Consider the following 21,822-nt stretch of genomic DNA (forward strand, 5'->3'; position numbering starts at 1 on the left):
ATAATAGGACAAAAAAAAGTAGTGAAGACAAAGATCCAAAAACTGAACTCCCTGCATTTCCAGTAACTAGCAATATAAACAGCAAAACAGAGTAAAAGTAGTTTTTGTGAAAAATGTAAATTTCCCATCTATTGTGATGGCACATTATAGGACAAAGAATTCTGCGAGAGAGAAGTCTAAGTTCAGATCTGACTTCAGTATGGCCTTGAATTTAAACTGCAGAAATCTCCCTTCTATTAAATGGAATGTCACTACCCACCCTGCTGTACTGTCCATGAGATTTAGCTAAAGTGTATGTAAAACACCTAACAGTGTGGCACATATAGGCATTCAATATATTTTTCTGCATTATTAAAGAATGTAACATACTTTCCTGTTCTAAACATGTGGGTATACTTAAGTTTTCATTTTCAAAAATGCTAAAGCAACAACCAGGTAGCAGGTTTTCGGTTTAAATAATTCAACTATAATCACATTCTAAGACATATAACTGATTATCTTCCAGAATAGCCACAAAGTGAGTATACGAAAGAGGTCAATTTTGAGAGCTGATGATAAATAAAAATATAACAATTTATATTTAGGATATAAAAAGAGTTACTAGTAAACAAGACGACATGGAATTCTTCTCCTTCCAAGTAAAGTATAAAATACTTCTGTCAATACACCTCTTGTTAAAAAGTTATATATAGATCTGGTATAATGCTCTTTAAAAAAACATAAAAGCAATCAATGCATGATAAAATTTGGTCTTTAAGTCAGGGAATGTTTTAAGGGCAAAGAAAAGCCTTATATATGGGCAATAATTTTCCTCTTACTGATAGAACAGTAGGTTCCACACAAAATTATTATTTACCAAATATGGCTCAAAGATCAGATTACACCCTCTCTAACATTACCAAGTAACAGATCAAGTATCACAAGCCACAAGGAATTTTTAAAAATGATTTCCTTATAGTCGTTTTAAGTGTATTCTCTGCCACAACTTTATTTTAAAAGTTTTTAAAAGTTAACATGGAAGTGTCTTATTCAAAATATACTAAAACTTAGATAAGACTGAATTACTGTATTCCTCAGAAAGAAGGGGAAAGCGTATTTAAGTTTGAAGATTTCCATTCAGTAACCCATACGGATAGGCTTTCAGTTTAAAGACCATCAAGTAAAAACACCACGTCAGATAAACCATTACCTTTTAAGTTTTTTAACTAGTCATCATGCTGAAATCTCATTACTTACAGCAATATTTCAGTTGATTCTCTTGGCTTTTCTAAGTATACAATGTTATTTACAAATTATAATGAATTTGCTTTTATTCTTTTAAAAAAACATATTGAGTAATTTTTACCCATTATCAAAACTCCAATAAGCAGCAGAGTTAAAACCAGAAATGTATCTGTAGCTTTCTAACCTCATGTCCAAGGTTCCTTCTTTATTGCACTAGCTTGACATTACTAATACTTTTCTTTCTGAAAACTTCTTTTCCGGTCAACACTCTGCATTTTAGTTTCTTAGAATTCTTATTTCTATGCCTCTTATTAAAGTTTGCCAAAAGGATGTAGGTGTAAAGTTGTAACATTCATTCTCTCACTTGTTCCTCTGGCATCTTATTTACACTCACAGCATAATCTAAGGAGAATCTCCTTTAAATTGTAGTTTAAGCTTTTTATTCTACTTGATGAAACTTAAAAGATTCCGAATCATAGATCTGATGTTGAAAGGAGCCTTATAGATTATCTAGTCCAACACCCTTATTTAATAGAAGAAAAACATAAAGTTCAAATAATATGTCAGTAGAATCTGAATAAAAGTTTAACACAGAAAAAAATTAGCCTTATTACTTATGAATTGTAATGTAAATGCCTACAGTTATATAAAATATAAACAAAGCAATTAAACAAATTTCAAGAGTAATTATTGAGGGCGCAGGCATGGTGGCTCATGCCTGTAATCCCAGCACTTTGGGAGGCCGAGGCGCGTGGATCACCTGACTCAGGAGTTTTGAGACCAGCTTGGCCAACATGGCAAAATCCCGTCTCTACTAAAAGTACAAAAATTAGCTGGGCGTGGTGGTGTACACCTGTAGTTCCAGCTACTAGGGAGGCTGAGGCAGGAGAATCACTTGAACCTGGGAGGTGGAGGTTGCAGTGGGCCGATACTGCTCTTCAGCTACAACCCCCTCAGTGTGGTTTTCATTGCCTTCTCCAGTTTGGTTCCACTAGATCAGGGGTCATGAATCCCTTTGGCAGTCTGAAGAAAGCTACAGAGTCCCCCTCAAAGTGGTTTTAAATACATAAAATACAATACCTAGGATTATAAAGAAAACCAGTTTTACTAAAATATAGTTGTTTTTGAAAGTATAGTTTTAAATACATAAAATAAAATATATATTACCAAGAAAACCAATTATACTGAAACAGTTATCAAGTGCTTTTAAAAACCTTGTGATATATTTATACATATGCTTCTTTAGTAATACTTAATACAATAAAATCTAGCGGGAGTCTAATAAAAACCGTAATTCTGAAGTAGTAATATGCATAAAATATATTTAGAGATATCAACTGTAATCTGAAAATATCTGTGCTTTTTTCTATTAGTAATAAAAAGATACAGGTACTGCTAATACTACTGCAGTCTGCCGCTTAAACTCTCATTAAAAGGAAATGCTAAAATTTCAGTTCAAAGTTAATAAAAATATAAAGATGTCATTTTTTTCCCTCATCTAAATGCATGCAGCCCTCTAAATTCTATCCCTGGATCCCTTCAGGGTCGTGCAGATTAAAACTACTCTATTAAACTCACCTGCTTCTATTTCCCAGCAGTCCCCATACCCTTAGGAATCTGGGCAGACTTGTCTGAACATGTTCAACCCACACTTTCCTTTCTTTGCTTACTATGCTACTGGCCTTGCTCCGAATGTTATGTCTTCATCTAGAGGCTTATCAAAATCTTAACTACCTCTTCAAAACCAATTCCAATTTCACCTTCTACTTGAATTATTTTTATCCTGCTTCAGCCCACATGGATCTTTTCCTAGAACTACTAATGTAGCTGTAGGTCAATGCTTTATGATTCAACATTTAATTATTTTCTTACATAGTTCTACTTCTGTGTCTCTACATGTAAGTTATAAGATCCCTGGAGACATGTGCTATGTGCTTATGTTTACAACACTGCCTGTACACAATGTAGGCACATATAAAGTACTCAGCAAGTGCCCCCAATAAATCAAGCACAGAAGATCATCTGTTTGGCAACTTTCAGTACCAGAAAATACATCAAGATAAGCCAAAAGTTCCACTAAGGAGTTAAAATAGACATAAATTATGCTTATAGTTCACCTCTATCAGAACCTAGATACTCCTATTTAATTAAGAACCCAGAAGCTTGTTTACTAGGCAGCAATGAATTCCAATAATAAATCAAGGAAGGAGCACTAAAGTCAGCACAAGACAATGATTCATTCCAAACATATTGGTTAAGCACTACTACATGCCAGGCACTGTTCTAGAGTCTATGATTCAGTTCTCATATAGCAACTTAGTGCCAGGCCTTGGACTAGAACCTGGGTTCCTGACTCATTCTGAAGCTGTGAAACAAAAAATTATTTCTATCTTCCAGAAAAGGTTTATTATGCAGGGTAAAAGGGTGGGGAGGGGAGGAGGTGTTACTATTTCAGAAAGCAGCAAAGTATGTGAAACATTATAAAGAAATAGATTTGGAGCTATGAATATCTATATTTACCTACACACAATATATATAATATATTGTAAAATCTCTATAAAATCTCTAAAATAGATTTGGGGTTTCAATCATTTTATGTACTTACTACCTAACTATACTAGATGAATGAGGTGTTACTCTGCTTATTAATAGTTTAACCACAAACACTTCATAAAATTGCATTTTTCTTCAAAGAGCCCTGCCAAGTTGCTTCATTTATTTGATATAAAAATAAAACACTAGGCCAGGTATAGTGGTTCATAACTGTAATCCCAGCACTTTGGGAGGCCAAAGCAAGAGGATCACTTGAGCCAAGAAGTTCGAGACTAGCCTGTGCAACACAGCAAAACCTTGCCTCTACAAAAAAGTTAGAAAAAATAATATTAGCCAGGCATGGTGGCTGGTGCCTGTAGTCCCAGCTACTTGAGAGGCTAAGGTGGGAGGTTAAGGCTGAGCCCAGGAAGTTAAGGCTGCAGTGAGCTATGACTGTATCACTGCCCTCCAGCCTGGGTGACAGAGTAATACACTGTTTCAAATACATGTATGTATGTGTGTGTGTGTATATATATATACACACACACACATAGACAAACTTTTCTACCAATTTCCTGGAGGGTGGGGTGGTAGTAATGATAGTAGTAGGTATTATTCTAAATAATCTTAATCTTTTTTCCTTGGGGAAACAGACCAAAAGAGGATAATGAGACTGTGGGTAGGAAATGAGGAATTGGCCTCCACACATTTCAAGCTCTACTGCTGACTGTGACTAAAAAAAATTACTTTTCCTAAAGGAAGTTCTTAGACTAATAGCAATGGAATTCAGTGAGTGAGTGAGGGAGGGAGGCAGAAGGGAGGGGTGGGACTGCAGCAAGTAAACTAATAGCCTGACAATACCATGCTGGCAACCTCAAGTCATCTTGTCCAAAACTCAACTCACTGCCTCCTACTCACTAATGTATTTCTCTGTTAATTATAAATGACATGCTTCTAAAGCTAGAAACCTCAGAGTTCTCAATTCTTTTCCTCTCCACATATAATCAATGGCAAAGTGTCACTGATTACTCTCACCAAAATTTCTCTATTCCACCACAATGTCCTTGTTCAAGTATCTGTTACCTGGGCAATCACCTAACACCATAACCTCTTGTCTGACTGCTTGTTCTACTCTTAAAAAGTTTTTTTTTTTTTTTTTTTTAAGCGACAAGGTCTTGCTCTGTTTTCCAGGCTGGAGTGCTGTTGTGTAATCACAGATATGCAGCCTCGAACTCCTGGGCTCAAGCGATCCTCTCAACTCAGCCTCTTGAGTAGGTAGGACTACAGGTGCACCTTACCTGCACAGCTAGTTTTTTTATTTTTAGTAGAGATGGGGTTTTGCTATGGTGCCCAGGCTGGTCTCAAACTCCTGGCTTCAGTAATCCTCTTGCCTCGGCCTCTCAAGCCACTGGTATTACAGGCCTCATGCCCGGCTAAGCCTTTCTAAACTGTATTTCACAGTGGTAACAAACTTGGCTACCTTCCTAAAATACTGGCTGAATCATGTCACTTTCCTCCCTAAGAAAGGCAAGAGATTTTGTAGAGATAGGCTGTAGTGAGTTTCAGCAGAAGGTGTTGACACTGACGTAGGAAACAACGAAAAAAAGGCAAGAGAGAGGAGACCTGAGGATGAAGAATTTAGAATAAGTCAGAAAAATTAGGCAGAGAAAATGCTGGAAGAATGGTATCAAGAAAGCCAAATAAAGAGTTATAACAAAAATGATTATAAAGTTTAAAGTTTATTATTTTTATAATTTTATAGCAATAAATTTTCTATTAATAGCTTACATTTACTAAGTGCTAAGCACTAGGTCAAATGACTTACAATGCATTCATTCATTTAATGCTCTCAATAATCATGTGAGGCAGGTACCTCTATATGAGACTCAGTTAACTACACAGTTCTGTCCTACTAGAAAAATTATTATTTTATACAGTTCCCTTTCCTTAGTCTCTGAAATGCTTAATGCAAAGCACTTAAACATTCTTACTATGTTGGTGTCAACAATACCAGAGAAAGACATTCTTCTTACAAACTTCATTAATTTGCCATGGACTAACACAACATATGTATCTGTACACACATATACACATATAGACACACACACACACACAATGGATCTGGAAATAAAAGAATATGTGGTTTTAAAAATACCGAATCTCCTAATATTTAAATCTGCATTGGAATAGTAAGGGCTAAGGGTATTTTTGTCTTGCAAAGCTCAAAAGTGAAGAGGTATATAAAAACACTGAAGAGAAACTTGGCCTATACATCTACCACCTACCTGAAAATGGGCAGAAGGACTGGGTAGAAGATAGTCGGATGAACATTCCTTTCTTTTAAAATGTGCACAAGAAATTTCCTAGGAGACATGCTATTATGGACTCAACTCTAAACCTAGCCAACTATTTGCAATGTGTACTCCATTCAACACAAGAAGTCTGGGCCAAAGTTTAGATGAATTTGCAGAAATCCATTACCACTAGGGAAAAGAGAAAAAAGAGAGGCAAAAATGTACGCCTCACTACTCCTGGGTTGGGGATGCTGCCTATGTATGGGTGCAATCTCTAGGGGTAGAATGCTTGTTTGGAAGCATCAGAAAGACATTCAGCCGCAACCTGTACTCCAGAATCGCAAAAGCTCATTTACTTTCGAAAACGATCAGGTTTACTAGCTTTGAACTCTAGTAGTCTGTGTCCACTCACTCACAAATATTTACTGAGCACTCAAGTGCCAAGGTATCATACTCATGCTACAAAAACTGACATTTAGTGGGAGAAACTGAAAGGTAAACAGATAATTAGAATACAACATGGTAATCTTGCAATGGGGGTAAATAAAACAAAGTGCTAGAAAGATATAAATTATCAATAAGGAAATATTATTGGAGTTAATAATCAGTTACAACAGAAAAAACTTGTGGCATTTAAAAAATTTTCCAAATTACATTAATTTAAAGTAAACATGGTCAGAGCGGGACTCAGAAGATATGTCTTTCTACAAATTCTCTGTGACTAAGACTGACCTGCTCCCTTTACTGATGTATTTCTGGCCTAAACCTCTCCTTGCTAGCTATTTTACATTCTTGTTTTTCATCTTTATTTTTCATGTATCTCTCTGGCTGTTTTTATCTGTAAGATAAATGTTGCCACAGAAAGTCATTCGGGCACTTAATAACAGTGTCAAACCCCTTCTTTCCACATGTAGTTACTTCATTTTATAAAGATTTAGGGCAAAGCTCTAAAAATCAGTAAGATACCATTAGATGACCACTATTACAGCCATTTACCTATCAAATAAGTATGATTAAGAACATATTAAATATACATCCCCAAATCACCTCCCAATCCCATAATTTCTGTTGCATTTCATGTCACATACACAGCAGAACTAATCCAAATTTTCACAAAGCTCTTTCACATGTTAGAAGAGTCTGGCTTTTTGCTAATAAATCTGAAATTACAGTAACTAGAAAGCAGTCACAGGTATAGTTTTAAACAAATACCACTGTAACTTCTTTCACATCAACTCCACTGATACTCCCAAATTCATATTTTTAGTCGGAATCTCTTGCCTGAATTCCATTATATTGAATGAATTGCCTAGTTGATATCACCGGTTATATGTCTAAAAGGCATTTCAAAGTTAACACGTCCAAAAAAAAGGCTCCTGATTGCTCAATCTAAACTTGCTACTTTACCACGCTCCCAAACTGAGTCAATGGCAACTCCATACTTCCAACTGCTTGCGCCAAAAATCTCGTCATCCTTGAATTCTCTTTTATGCCTCAGATCCAATTCATCAGCAATTCTTTCCCACACAGAGTTTGAAACATATCCAAAATTTGATCTGTTCTCACCCTTTCCTATTACTGTCCTGGTCCCAGCCACCATCCTCTCTTATCTAGAGTATGACAATAATTTCTAATATATTTTCCCTGTTTAAATCTTTGCTCTATCTCCAAAGTCTACTCCACACACAACAGAGTGAATATTTAAAAAGGTAAGTTACCACTAGTTACCAGCTTAAAGAAGAAAAGCCATATGACCCTATCAATTGATGTAGAAAAAAAAGCATTTGACAAAATTGAAGACCTACCCATGATAAACACACTTAACAAACTAGGAATAAAAAGGGAATTTTCTCAACTTGAAAAACAGCATCTACAAAAAACCTACAGCTAACATATACTTAATGGTGAAAGACTGAAAGCTTTTCCACTAAGATCAGAAACAAGCTTGTCAGCTCCCACCACTATTATGAAACAGCACTGCAAGTAGCAGAGCAAGAAAAGGAAATAAAAGGCATACAGATTGGGAAGAAAAAAATGTAAATAACTGTCTCTATGCACAGGCACATCACAAAACCCAAGGAATCTACAAAATAAACCTCCTAAAACCGATAATTTAGTAAAGTCTCAGAATATAAGGTCCACTCACAGAAATCAACCAACCATACTGCCACATATCAGACATGAACAATTGGAAATCAGAATTGAAAACACAGTATCACTTCCAATTGTTCTAAAAAATATACATCTAGGTATAAATCTAACAAAATACGCATGGGATTTTTATGCTAGAAATGAAAAAATGCTGACAAAAGAAATAAAAGAATTAAATAAGAGACATACCATGTTCATGGATTGAAGACTCAACAAAATAAACATATCAATTTCCCCGAAACTGACATTGTTATAGATTCTAAATTTCACATGGAAAGGAACTATAATAGCTAAAGCAATTCTGAAAAGGGAGAATGAAGTTAGAGGAATTTCACTATCTAATTTTAAGACTTATTATATAGTTATAGTAATCAGTGTGGTATTGGTGGAAGGACAGGCACAAAGATCAATGGAACAGAACAGAGAATCCAGAAATAGATCCTCACAATTATGACTATCTGATTTTTGACAAAGGTACAAAAGCAATTCAATAAAGGAAGGATAGTCTTTTTTCTTTGGGACCTAAGGTTAGCCAGTGTTCTCAGACTTGACAAGAAAGGCACAATCCGTAAAAGAAAAAATGAATAAAATGAACTTCATCAAAGCTAATTTTTTTTCCTGCTCTGCAAAAGACCCTGTTAAGAGACTATAAAGACATGCCACATACTAGGAGAGAGTATTTGTAAATCACACATTCAACAAAGGACTTGGATCTAGAATGTGTAAAGAACTCTCTAAACTCAACAAGAAAACAAAACAATTCAATTAGAGTATGAGCAAAAAGGCTTGAACACATTTCACCACAGAGGATACGTAGACAGCAAAGCAGCACATGAAAATAAGTTCAACATCATTAGCCATTAGGGATATGCAAATTAATGGTCACTACATACTATTAGACTGGGTGAAATAAGAAATACTGACAATACTAATGCTGGGGAAGATGCAGAGAAACTGTAGGTTTCTCACCTACTGGGGGTGTGAATGTAAAATGGTACAGCTACTCTGGAAAAGTCTGGCAGTTTCTTATTTAAACATACATTTATCACACAACCCAACAACTGCACTCTTGGGAATTTATCCTACAGAGATGAAAACATATTTTCACATAAAATCCTGTAAAAGCTGTTCACAGCAGTTTTATTTTTACAACCCAAAGTTGGAAATTCCAAAGTCAAATTGTGGTACATCCATACAATGGTAAACTCTGTAGCATTAAAAAGGAATGAACTATTGATACATGCAACAATTTGGAAGGATCTCAAGGGGATTATATTGAGCGAAAAAAAGCTCATCTCCAAAGATAACATCATGTACGATTTCATTTATGTAACATTCTTGAAGTGACAATTACAGTGATAGAGAACAGAAGCAGGTAAGTGGTTGCCAGGAGTTAAGGCTGGAAGGAAAGGTGAAACTTAAGGGGTAAAACAAAGGAGTCTCTTTACGATGAAACAGTTTTAAAACCTAATTGTGAAGGTCACATGAATTTATACATATACATAATAATGTTACAAAACCACACACATACAAATGCCAAGAAATAATGTTCTAAAAAGTGAGGGGGGGAAATATAAATTAGATTTTATCTTAAAGCCCTTTGGTGACTTCTTACCCCATCCTGAGTAAAATCTAAAGTCCTTATCACAATCCAAACACCCTACATGAACAGCATACAAAGTTGGGTATCATCTACCCTACTTCCTCCCTACAACCCCGCTCAGCTCCAATTATATTTGCCTTCCTGCTCTTAGAAGATGGCAAGCACATCCCACTTAAGGGCCACTGCATTTGCTACTGCCTCTATTTTCATTCATGTACCTGCTCAAATGTTATCTAGTCAGAGAAGCTTTCTCTAATCTCCTCCATATAAAGTGAAGTCTTCTTCTTTCACCCTCCACAGAACCTTAAAATCAACAAACAGAACTCAAACGTCTTCCTCACCTGTTGCAACCCTGGTCTGTTACGTATTGGTGAATATCACCATCACAACTATGCACCCAGGAACTAAAGCCAGGGCATGTGCGATCTTCACTGCTTTACTTCACATTCAGTATTTCCTTCTCAAACACGTTACCTATACTTCTTAATTACCCCATTATCAGTGCCTTAGTTCGAGTCCTAATCAACTCTCAAATAGATACTTATATGCCTGCCTCTTCCTCCCAAGCCTGGCTCTTTTCTAAAGTATTTTGTGCACTACAGCCAGAGAATCTTTTTAGAATGTTAATTTAAGAACTTGTCTTCCATCACTTGAAGGATGAAGTCAAATCTCCTTTATGGAGTATACAGACATCTTAATGTTCTTTTTTCTAATTTTCCACCTCACTTTCAGCTAACCCACCACTGGTACCTAATGCACTGTAGAACTACTCACAGTTACAGTGTACATGTGGACCTTCCTACCTCCATCCTTCATGCATGGTGTTTCTCTGTCTAAAAAGACCTCTCTATCTGCAACCTGTAACTCTCTTCCTTGCCTATCTGATACACACTCAGATTAAGTGTCACCTTTCCTAGGAAGATTTCCCTGTCATATCCTTTCATCCTTTACTGAACAGGAGATACTGCCTAATCCTTATCCATAGGAGATACTACCTCCTATGGATTCCTAAAGTATTTTATGTTTAACCCTGTCACAGTATTTGTCACAGTATATCACATGCGTTTGTATATATGTCTCTTAAGGACAAGAACTGTATCTTACACATCTGTCCACCCCTTTGACCTAGCAAAGTACAGGCACACAGTGGGAACTCAAAACTATTGGATAAGTAAGGTAGTTTGAATAATAAGGAATGTAGAGGCCGGGTGCAGTGGCTCACGCCTGTAATCCCAGCACTCTGGGAGGCCGAGGCGGGCAGATCACGAGGTCAGGAGAGAGAGACCATCCTGGCTAACACAGTGAAACCCCGTCTCTATTAAACATACAAAAAATTAGCTGGGTGTGGTGGCATGCGTCCGTAGTCCCAGCCCCTTGGGAGGCTGAGGCAGGAGAATGGCTTGAACCTGGGAGGTGGAGGTTGCAGTGAGCTGAGATTGCACCACCGCACTCCAGCCTAGGGGACAGAGCAGACTCCGTCTCAAACAAACAAACAGAATGTAGAGATGAGACACAATGGAAGAATGAGTAAGGCAAGATTTCTTGGGTTAGACAGCTATTCTGCACAAGCATGTCATAGAGGACATATGAAATATGCTCTATGGAGTTTCTGTTCTTTTGATAATGTCATATTCTATAAAAGTTGATGTACTGATAAATAGTTTGGTTAAGATCACCACTTCAATCTTCCCATGAACTAATTACCTTCAATAAGAGTACTTACTTCTTGTTCCACTTGTAAAATTACAGCAATGGCTCTATCATCCTTTAAATGTATGGCATTGTTCATGAGGGGAAATATCTCATGAGGAGATTGAGTATGTCTCATGCAGGCCAAACAATTACCTTAGCTAGACAAATCTCAAAGGGCATTCAACATGTGTCAATGTACTTTTATATGCAAAAAAGCAGAATCGTCATATGTGGAAGTGGGAATTTTCTTCTGAAATCCCCATTTCCATGTGCTTATATTTCCATTTCCTATAAAATCATCCTAAGAGTAGCAAACAGTACTTCAGTCAAGTACAATTCAGGTACATGCTAAGCATAGGGTAAACAGTAACAGTTCCTCTCAACGCAAATTATAAAATATCTGTATTTCTAGCAACTTTTACTTGACATGGATCCCTTGGATGGTTCCTTGAGCACATTTTCTCGTAATTCTAAACTACCTAACTGTGACACCTACATATATCTGCAACATACAGCTGCTTAACTTCTGAAGAGCAGACGCTCATGTTTGTCAGGTCACTAATTGCCTTTTAAAAATTAACCAAGTTGCCAGGTTCAGCGGCATGCCATACATAGTCCTAACTACTCGGGAAGCTGAGGCAAGAGGATGGCTTGGACCTAGGAACTGAGACCAGCCTGGGCAACATAACGAAATCCCTATTTCTAAATAAATAAATAATAAATCAATAAAATTAACCAAGCAACTATGCCATAATTTGTGCTTAATGAATTAAAAGGAACATTTAATCTGTCCTAAATTTTTAAAAAACAACCATCTTGCCTATTTTTTATAATGATGACAACACTAACAGAAACCTACAACCAGGAAATGCTAGTATAAAAGAAAAGCGTCAAAGACAAAATAGTCCATAGGATATCAAGAATGTGGAAGCAAATATCTATATAATAGGCTTTATACCACAGATCTGAATATTAATATTTAAAGGGCAGTTTCTCCCAGTTAAATTTTTATGCAAGTATTAGCTCTGCTGAACATAAGAGAAACTCTTGCAAACTAAAAAAAAGCAAAATTAATTTGCTGACCTAATTACTACTGATATTAAGTGACCTATCCAAAAGGATTTGAAAATGTTAGGTTTTCTAAATAATGGCATTTCATCAAAACAAAAATAAAACTTCTGTGCATAATACTTCACTCTGCATGTCGACTTTTCCAACAGCAAAAGCTAAAAACCACTTAAAAAAACATGGCTGAGGCTGGGTGCGGTGGCTCACACCTGTAATCCCAGCACTTTGGGAGGCTGAGGCGGGCAGATCACCTGAGGTCAGGAGTTCGAGACCAGCCTGGCCAACATGGTGAAACCCCATCTTTACTAAAAATACAAAAATTAGCCAGGCATGGTAGTGGGTGCTTGTAATCCCAGCTACTCAGAAGGCTGAGGCAGGAGAATGGCTTGAACCCAGGAGGCGGAGGTTGCAGTGAGCTGAGATTGTGCCACTGCACTCCAGCCTGGACAACAGAGCAAGATTCCATCTCAAAAAACAACAACAACAAAAAAAACAAAACAACAACAACAACAACACACACACACAAGGTTGAAAAGACCAACATGTACCTTACAATTCTTTCTGCCATGATAACACGTCATATATCCAATGATTAACGGTTCAATCTCCTATTTGTGCTTCTGGTTTTATTTTACAGATTGCACAAAAACTGCACATGTGTAAGATTAAAGAGTATTTATTACCTCTAGGCTAAGAGATTCCATGTATATACGTTACAGAATGTTCTAAGCCTATGAACTTAATAAAACGCAGTGAGGTTTTTTTTTTTTTTTTTTTGAGATGGGGTCTTGCTTTGTCACCCAGGCTAAAAATTTTTGTCTCAATCTACTGAGTAAACCAGTGTACCTGCTGTAGACTATTTTGCTGTAATAATCAGTATTGAATGCTATTTGTGTAACTAACATTTTAACATAATAATACCATTTGTTTACTCTTCCTGGTACTACAGTAATACAGATAACTTATTACCGAAATATAAATCCATTGCTATAATGTTAAAACAGACTGGGTGTGATAGCTCACACCTGTAATCCCAATATTTAGGTAGGAGGCCAAGGCAAGATGATTGCTTGAACCTAGGAGCTCCAAACCAGCCTAAGCAAAATAGGAAGAACTCTCCTCAACAAAAAATACAAAGTAAGCTAAGCATTGTGGTGCGCATCTGTAATCCCAGCTACTCGGAAAGCTGAGGTGGGAGGATCGCTTGAGCCTGGGAGGTCAAGGCCTCAGTGAGCTGTGGTTGTGCCCCTGTAGTACAGCCTGGGCAACATAGCGAGACATTCTCTTAAAACATAAATATAATAGAAAAGTACACAGATCAAGTGGCACAAGTTTTATAGTATTATATTAAACCTCGTATTTGAGGTGTTTTCAAAATCTTATCCATGCCAATTTTCTAATGCTTTTCCTACAAAGAACTATATTATAGATTTGTGGACTAATTTCAAATAGAAAATGCAGCTTTTCCCCACAGGAATAGGCAAGAAAAATACAAATAATTAATAATCCGCATGTTTACTTTGTAGTTAAAAAAATAATGGTGATGTTCTGTTTGTTTCATCTTTGGTCTAAGGAGTTACAGTAAATTAAAAAGTATAGAAATTCTTTTTCATTATATATGTTGAGGAAAAATGAAGTGGACAGATACCTTAAAGAAAAAACCTAACAAAGCAAAATTCCAAATGTAAAATTACTTCCCATTATTTAAGCTACATATCCTAATGTAACTAGAACAAGAATTCACCTGTTCTATGAAAGGTAGGTAATACTATATCCATTTTTCTGAAGAAAACTCCTTGGCTCAAAGATTGTGAATGATGCCTAAAACCACATAGCTACAGTCAGCAACAGAACTCAGATTTGAACTTGGGCTCATATGATTTTAAAGCCCAGAGCTTTTCTTATTATACTTCACTGACTCCCAACATGGTAAAATTAAGATATTTAGTTAAAGTGGTGGGGGCTGAGAAGCTGACAAATTAACAAAGAGATCAACTCAAAATCAAAAGCAGTATTTTCCTAGCCTGGGCAACAAAGGGAGATCCTGTCTCTACAAAAAATTTTTAGAAATCAGCTGGGTGTAGTGGCGCACACTTGTTGTCCCTGCTACTCAGGAGGCTGAGGTGGGAGGAAGGCTTGTGCCCAGGATTTTGAGACTGCAGTGAGCTATGATTGTGTAACTACACTCCAAAGGAATATTTTACACAGTTTAAAACCAGGTAAAGTCTCTTCTACCCCATGGCCCCAGTTCATATCAGAATTACTGCTTTTGCTGATTTCTCTGACTAAACAAAACTTGCCTGGCCTGAGGACAATGTTCTGCAAGGTCAAGTTGCCGAGTTCAAGTTTTCATTTGCATTAGCAAGTATTTTCTCTCATTGATGAGGAATGGAAAGTCACTCCCCTGAACTGCCACTGGCTCTATACTGATGAGCCAAGCAATATCTTTGGCCTGCTTCACTGGCAAACCGACAGGAAGCAAACTTGTGATGTGCTCAATTTTGCTAACATTAAAAAGGTAAACATTAAGATATTAAAGGTCAAAAATAATTTTCCTTAATATCAATGTGAGAGTAAAACTTTAAGCTAAAATTCAAAATATGAATAATATTATTTAATGATTCAGATGATGGTTAATAAACTGGGGAATAAAAATTTACAGAGCAAAAATTACTCTTTCACACACACACAAGGCAATTAAAATACTACAAATTCTTATACTGCTCTTGTTTCTTGTACTTGTTGGAGGCAAATCGGACTTTCTTTCTGAAGCCACTCAAACTGACACCTTGTAGGAATTATTTGTCCTGTAGTATTGTTCAAAACAAGCAAAGAAACAAAAAAATTACAAGAGTATAAAATGTTCAGTTGTATGTATTTCTATCTGATTTCTAAAATTGTAATGTGGCACACCAAATACTAAAATGATATACTTTTCACCCTATTTGTTCATATTCAAATATAAAGCACACAATACATGCTTTGTCGGGAACTTTTTAAAAATCCAAGAAATATTTTGGGTAAAAGACTAAAAGCCTCAGAACTTGACAGAAGACTTAAGTTTGGGGAAAGCTAAAATTATTATTCTTTAGGTGGAGGATAACTTACAACAGAACAGGAAAGAATTGACTGGTACTAAGATTTAAGCATCTTAAGAATGGTTACTGTGAAGATGGGAGGTGGGATGCTGGTGGATGTTTTCACTTTTCAGTGAAAACACCAGTATTTCCTGTATCACAGGATATATTGTAAGTAAATGACCAAGCTATTTAATCCATAAAGCCAGGACAAATCTACACTTTCATGAAATTATCTTAAAAAGATAAGGTAAACTTGTTCTTTAACAGTTAAGAGCAAATAATTATTCATGAATTTTCTTCTACTGTTTTAAAAACTTCTGTATTACTTTTTCACTTTGCTGCCAACAACATCATAGAAATAGGTTAATGAAGACTAATCTAGCTACAAATAATTGATTTCTTCCTCTCAATTTCTAGAATATTTTTTGAACTTTTGGCTAGATTCAAATAATAGCATTTAAAAGACTTTGCATAATAATATCTTGTCAGTGCTTAAAATTAAAAGTAGAGATTCCAGTGCAGCCACTTTTCAGACTCAGGAGTTTACTACAAAAAGAGCTGTAATCTACGAAAAATGATCACTAAGAACCATTCAACATTTAACACACAGTATTTCTTGAGCTCTTAACTACAGGACAAGCACTGAAAACAACGTGAAGTAAAGACTGAAAGGAAGACATGTTTTGCCCTTGAGGTGCTGTTTCGTGATCTTCCAGTCTAAACATGAAAATAAGTATTGCAACTTGCATGGTTATTCCACTTTTCCTCAAAAGTCCCATTCACAATTTGAGTTATTTTATCTTTGCAAAAACGTTCCTTAATAATTTATATAACAGATTCTTCGAATTAACAAGTAAAATAATGACAAAAAGCAAACATTTACTCTATACTTACTATGTGCCAGGCACTGTACTAAATATTTTTAAAGTATTTACATGAATTGGAATTTTATACAGTATTTGTTGTTTACTTGTTAAAATGCTGAGATACAGCTCATCAACCTATTCAACAAGATATGACACAATGTTCCTTCACCAGAAAAAAAAAGATATCATATCCATTTTACACAGAGGAAAACAAGCTCAGAGAAGCTAACGAATTGTAACTGGTCCCAAACCTAGTGGCAAAGCTAGTAAGTGGCAAAATCAGGATTCAAAATTCCAATTTTCTATCCAGCCATAAAATAGTTTTCTGAAGTACTAACAATAGGAATTACGGTTGAAACTCTAACTTTGAAGTACAAATATAATTGTGTTCTGAAATTTGAAGTGTATTCTTAGAGCAAAAATTTTATGTATGGGATAGGTTTTGCTTTTTGAAATCAAGGATAATACCCATTACACAGCTTTTAAAAAGATCAGTAAGTACTGTTCATTCCCTAACTCCCTTTTCTGTTTTATTTTTCCGCACACTACTGTTTTCTCCCAGGCATATCACACTGTACTCATTTATTAAGTCTTTTACCACTAAATGTAAACTATATGAAAACAGCTATTTTTATCTGTTCTTCAATACAGCACCTCTAGCATCTGGAAGAGTCCCTAGCACGTAATAAGTGCTCAATAAATATTTTTGAAATGAAGAAAAGCTTGGCACACAGTAGGCATTCAATAAATATTAGTTCCTTTCCCTTTATTATGCAGGATGTCAATCCCTGGGTATCATATTCTTAACTGGTATACATGATTAGAAATTAAATAAAATTTCTTACTAAAGTTTTACATTAAACATGAATAAGGCAAATCAAAAGTCACATTCAGCAAAGCCTCATTTATGAAACATAAAGGTAAGGGGGTGTATGTAAATTAAATTTTGAACAAATGCACTTTTAAGTGCCAAAACTTTAATCAATTTTCATAGACATCTTTTACTCATATAAACATACACAATTTTACTTTGTGATAATTCTGACTTGGATGTCCTGAAACATCACTCATCAGCTGACACTTCTCACTGTGCTCATTCCTTCAGGAATAGGAATAAAGTAAACATATTCTGTAAAATGAGCCAATAAAAATCCAAGTAAAATGCATAACCTCAATTTAGGAGCTGTGTGATCATTATTCTGGCATCTTTTTCTTTTCTTAGGAGGCTGAATGAATGTAGGTAAAGTACCACTTGCTAGTAAACAGGCTGTTTTGAGAGACGGGATACTTAGAAAAAGATAGCACCCTCTTAGCAATCTCTAATTCCTTAGTTTTATCAAGATCAGTCAAGTTTAGTGATTAACTAAAGAAAACATAAAAAGTATAACTTCTAAGAGTACTTACTCAGGTTTTTTAGCTTTCTGAGTAAACAGCCTCCTTGATTTTTTAGGACCAGAATAAGAAACAAAATGTTAAAATACTTTAAGTATACTGGAAATATGAGCCAGAGGCAAAAACACATGAATATGCATACATTTAAATTTCATATAATTTCAATGTTTCCAAATTCTTATCATTTTAATACAGAGGGTTTTAAATAAGATGACATATAGAGAGTGCCAGAACCTATGAAACGGTTCAGAGACAATCTCCTTCGTACAGTTCAGCATGATCATTTTCCTGTGCTTGGCAGCCACCGCTGCCCATATCTCCACATTCCTAGCTGCCTAAAACTTTTCATCTAATTCTCTGCTGGCATCTTATCCTCTGTTTCTCCTCCTTATTACTGTTTTGCCCAATCTTCACATGTACCTCTGTTACTACCTCATAATCCTTCTATTCTAGAGAGACCCAATATTAGATCAAATAAAGATGATACAAGTGAAACAAAGGAAAAGTGCTACTAGTGTTCTGGGTCATGGGAACCTGGCCAGAGAGAGATATAATGGAATTACAATTTCGATTTTTCAATTACAGTTTAATTTATGAACTTTATATATTGAAAAGATTATCAGGAACTTCCCCCAAAATATCTATAACAAGGCAAAAATTCTAAAATATGATAAAAAATAAACTTTTAGTCTTGATCTGCTTATATAACTTAAAAAAAATGCTGTTTTAGAAAATAGACATTCCTCAAGGACTTTTTTTTGCAAGTAACTCATAAAGTAAAATAGCCTACATTATACTTACTTTTCAAAATGCAGTATGTTCACAGATACATATATGTACATTTCATTTTAAACAGTATTTTGTGAAAACAAATTTTCCTTATTGGGAAAACTACGGATGTAGAATAAACTATTTCTGTCAAGACACAAATGTAATAAGACATTTACCCAAGTGTAAGATGTTGTTAATATTAAAGAAGCAATTCTCAATACTGACCTAAGTGGGGATCTGCTTACGTAACTGCGGAGTTTAAAAACCTCACTTCATTAGGTGTCTGGGAGGCCGAGGCAGGTGGATCAGCTGAGGTCAGGAGTTCGAGGCCAGCTGGGCCATCACGGTGAAACCTCGTCTTTACTAAAAATACAAAAATTAGCCGGACGTGGTGGCGGGCGCCTGTAATCCCTGCTACTAGGGAGGCTGAGGTGGGAGAATCGCTTGACCGGAGGCGGAGGTTGCAATGAGTCAAGATCGCACCACTGCACTCACTCCAGCCTGGGCGACAGAGAGAGACTGTCTCAAAAAAAAAAAAAAAAAAGAAAAGAAAACAAAAACAAAATAAAAAAAAAAATTGTTTCCCAGTCTTAGCAATACCCTCAGCTGAAGGCAAGTGCTTTTTTTCCATTAAATAGAGGACCAAGCGTAAATGTGATTTCAATCAAATGTGATTAAGTTAAAATTTATTTTTCAGAAAACACGTATTTGATGAGGTTCTCATTATTTTACCCACTTCTTAATGAGTCACTAAAGCACACGTTCTACTATGAAACAGTTAACTAAAGGGGATTCAATAGTAGCATTTCATTGGTGTCCTTAAGAGAATACTTTTAAATTCAGGAAAAGTTATTCGATGCACACAAGAGAAAAAAGAAATAATGGAGTATACGCAAGGGATAACTTATTCATCTATAATTGATATATTCAACTTTTAGTTTGATTCTTGAAAGATTTAAAACTTACGCACCCTCTATTAGAAACTGATTAGACTTATGAGGGAAAAACCCAAACAGAAGTTCTGAATCACTGGAATTTTTGTTCTATTTCCTGTTAACACATTGATAGTACCATCGTTCAACATATTCGTTCCATACATGTTTTTTAAAAGCAGTAGAATCCTTAAACTAACTGTACCCTAATTTAGCCTATAGCTCACGTATCTAACAATTCTTCCCATTGTTTCTAATTAAAATGCTCAGCCAAAGCATACAACAAAAGAAAAACAAGTCTTCCTTTATTACAAACTGCCATGGTTTCAAAATTTAAAGTTTCAAACCGTCAAAGTTTAAAATCGTGATTTCATTGTTACAAAGAATGCAAAGATATTTTTGAAAAGGTGTCAATACTCTGCTACTGTATGAAGAGTGTGGTAAGCAGAAGTGAAAAAAATGAAAGCAATTCATTTTTTTCTATTCCATGCCCACCAAATTTCCCGGTCCAATCTGGAATTGCAAAATGATCATCATCATCTTTAGAGTATGCTAAAGCGGAAACGAAATTCCTTTTCTAAAATGGGAATCAATCTGACCCCCAAATTAAGACACTTTACAAACTTACCTAAAACATACAAAATGGATGCAAAATTATATTGCCGTACAGTTGCTCTGAATACGATCTTAGCGTTCAAGAAGTTTCCAATGAATAAGGGCACTCAACAGCCTGCACTGGGGGCCTGAATTTCATGAACTACGGAGAAACCCCTGTGAAGCTGCGAATTCCCTCCACTCTCCTGGAAACCCCTCTTATCAGAAACATTTGAAGAATTTATCCACAACAATTAAGCTGACTTGAAGAATGGAAACCTAACATCTCAAATATACTATATATGGAATGAAACATGGCCAAACACATAAATACAAACTCACACGGTCTCTGACACTTTAGTGCACAACTCTGCCTGAACATCTCACAGCATCAGCAACAGAAAGATCCACCTGTCACCTGTTAGGCACCGCCAAGAGACCCTTGCAGCCTCCCTGCCTCAACCACAATCATAGGGTTTGAGGTTGATGGGACAGAAAACTAGAAACATCCAGTGAGATCTAAGGGGCCACATATTCACAGCAAGGCTTGCCCCCACTTCAAAGAGCTGCAGAAAACCAAGATGGGCAAGGGAACGATGTTCTCCCCCTCGCCCGACCCTCACATAACTGCCCCGTGTCTCTCCCCTAAAACCCCCGCCCCTAAATTATCTTTAACTAGACCTCGGCTCCCCAAAAGGAGATTTTTCCTCCCCCGCCCCCATCTCACACATGCCTGGGGGCGGGTCGGGGGCGCCGACGCAGGGAGGGGCCCTCCCCAGCCCCTTGGGCCCTCCCCCCACCCCGGGCTCTCCCCGGCGCACGATTCCAATGAAGCTCCCCCTCCCCCCTGCACGGACGCCCCGGAGCCCAGGCCCGGCCCGATGCTCCCCACCCCCACCGGACTGGGGGACTCAGGGGGCCTCCCTCTCCGTCTCGCCACTGGGGGAAGGAAAGAGGCGGAGGGAGGAAAAGTGTGAGTTAGAAGCGGACGCCCCGCACGGGCCTCGCGAGGCGGCAGAGCCCCTTCCAGACGGAGGGGGGTGCGGGGCGATGAGGGGAGAGCCGAGCTGGGGATCCCGCCGAGGCCCGGCAGCGCTGTCCGCTTACCCTTCGCCGCCGCCGCTTCCCCCTCCTCCTCCTCGGCCGCCGCCGCCTCTCCCACTAGGGCAGCCGTCTCCACCGTCGCCGCCGCCAGCGCCGCCGCCGCCTCCGGTTCCACCCGGCAGGGGGGACACCTCAGCCCTCCCTCCCTCCCCGCTCAGCCCCCTCCGCTCGCCCGCCGCCGCCAACTCCCTCCGGCCGCCGCCGCCGCCACCGCTCCTGGCTGAGGGGGAGGGGAGGGGGTCGGGCTGGGTCGCCCCGCCGGCGGCTGTAGCAGATCAAAAACGACGGCTGGGCGGCGTCGCCGCTCCCCGATCCTCGGCTCCGGCTAGCTCGGCCTCCCCACCTCCCTCTGCCCCCACCCCCCTCGCGCTCGCCTGCCCTCCCCCCACCCCCCCAGCTCTCGCTCGCTCTCGCCGCGGCTCTGCCAGCCCAGTCCAAATCAAAATACTGTCACACAATATGGCGGCGCGGCGGCCGGCAAACACCGCGAGATCTGCGGCCGCGGCTGAGGCGGCGGCT

At 37.7% G+C, this 21,822-nt stretch overlaps 1 protein-coding gene across 3 annotated transcripts in view; it reads right to left on the bottom strand.

The window, feature by feature from the left end:
* Nucleotides 1-21,589, bottom strand: part of TAB2 (TGF-beta activated kinase 1 (MAP3K7) binding protein 2) — a 90,642-nt gene extending 69,053 nt beyond the window's left edge. For 2 of the 3 annotated variants that reach the window (XM_033235120.1, XM_033235122.1), the window contains exon 1: nt 21,307-21,589. The gene's annotated coding sequence lies outside the window, so the exon portion shown is untranslated. The remainder of the gene's footprint in view (nt 1-21,306) is intronic. The other variant, XM_033235123.1, reaches the window with a different exon arrangement.
* Nucleotides 21,590-21,822: the final 233 nt, after the last annotated feature.

Source organism: Trachypithecus francoisi, unplaced genomic scaffold, assembly GCF_009764315.1.
Source record: "Trachypithecus francoisi isolate TF-2019V2 unplaced genomic scaffold, Tfra_2.0 Lachesis_group15, whole genome shotgun sequence".
NCBI lineage: Eukaryota > Metazoa > Chordata > Mammalia > Primates > Cercopithecidae > Trachypithecus > Trachypithecus francoisi.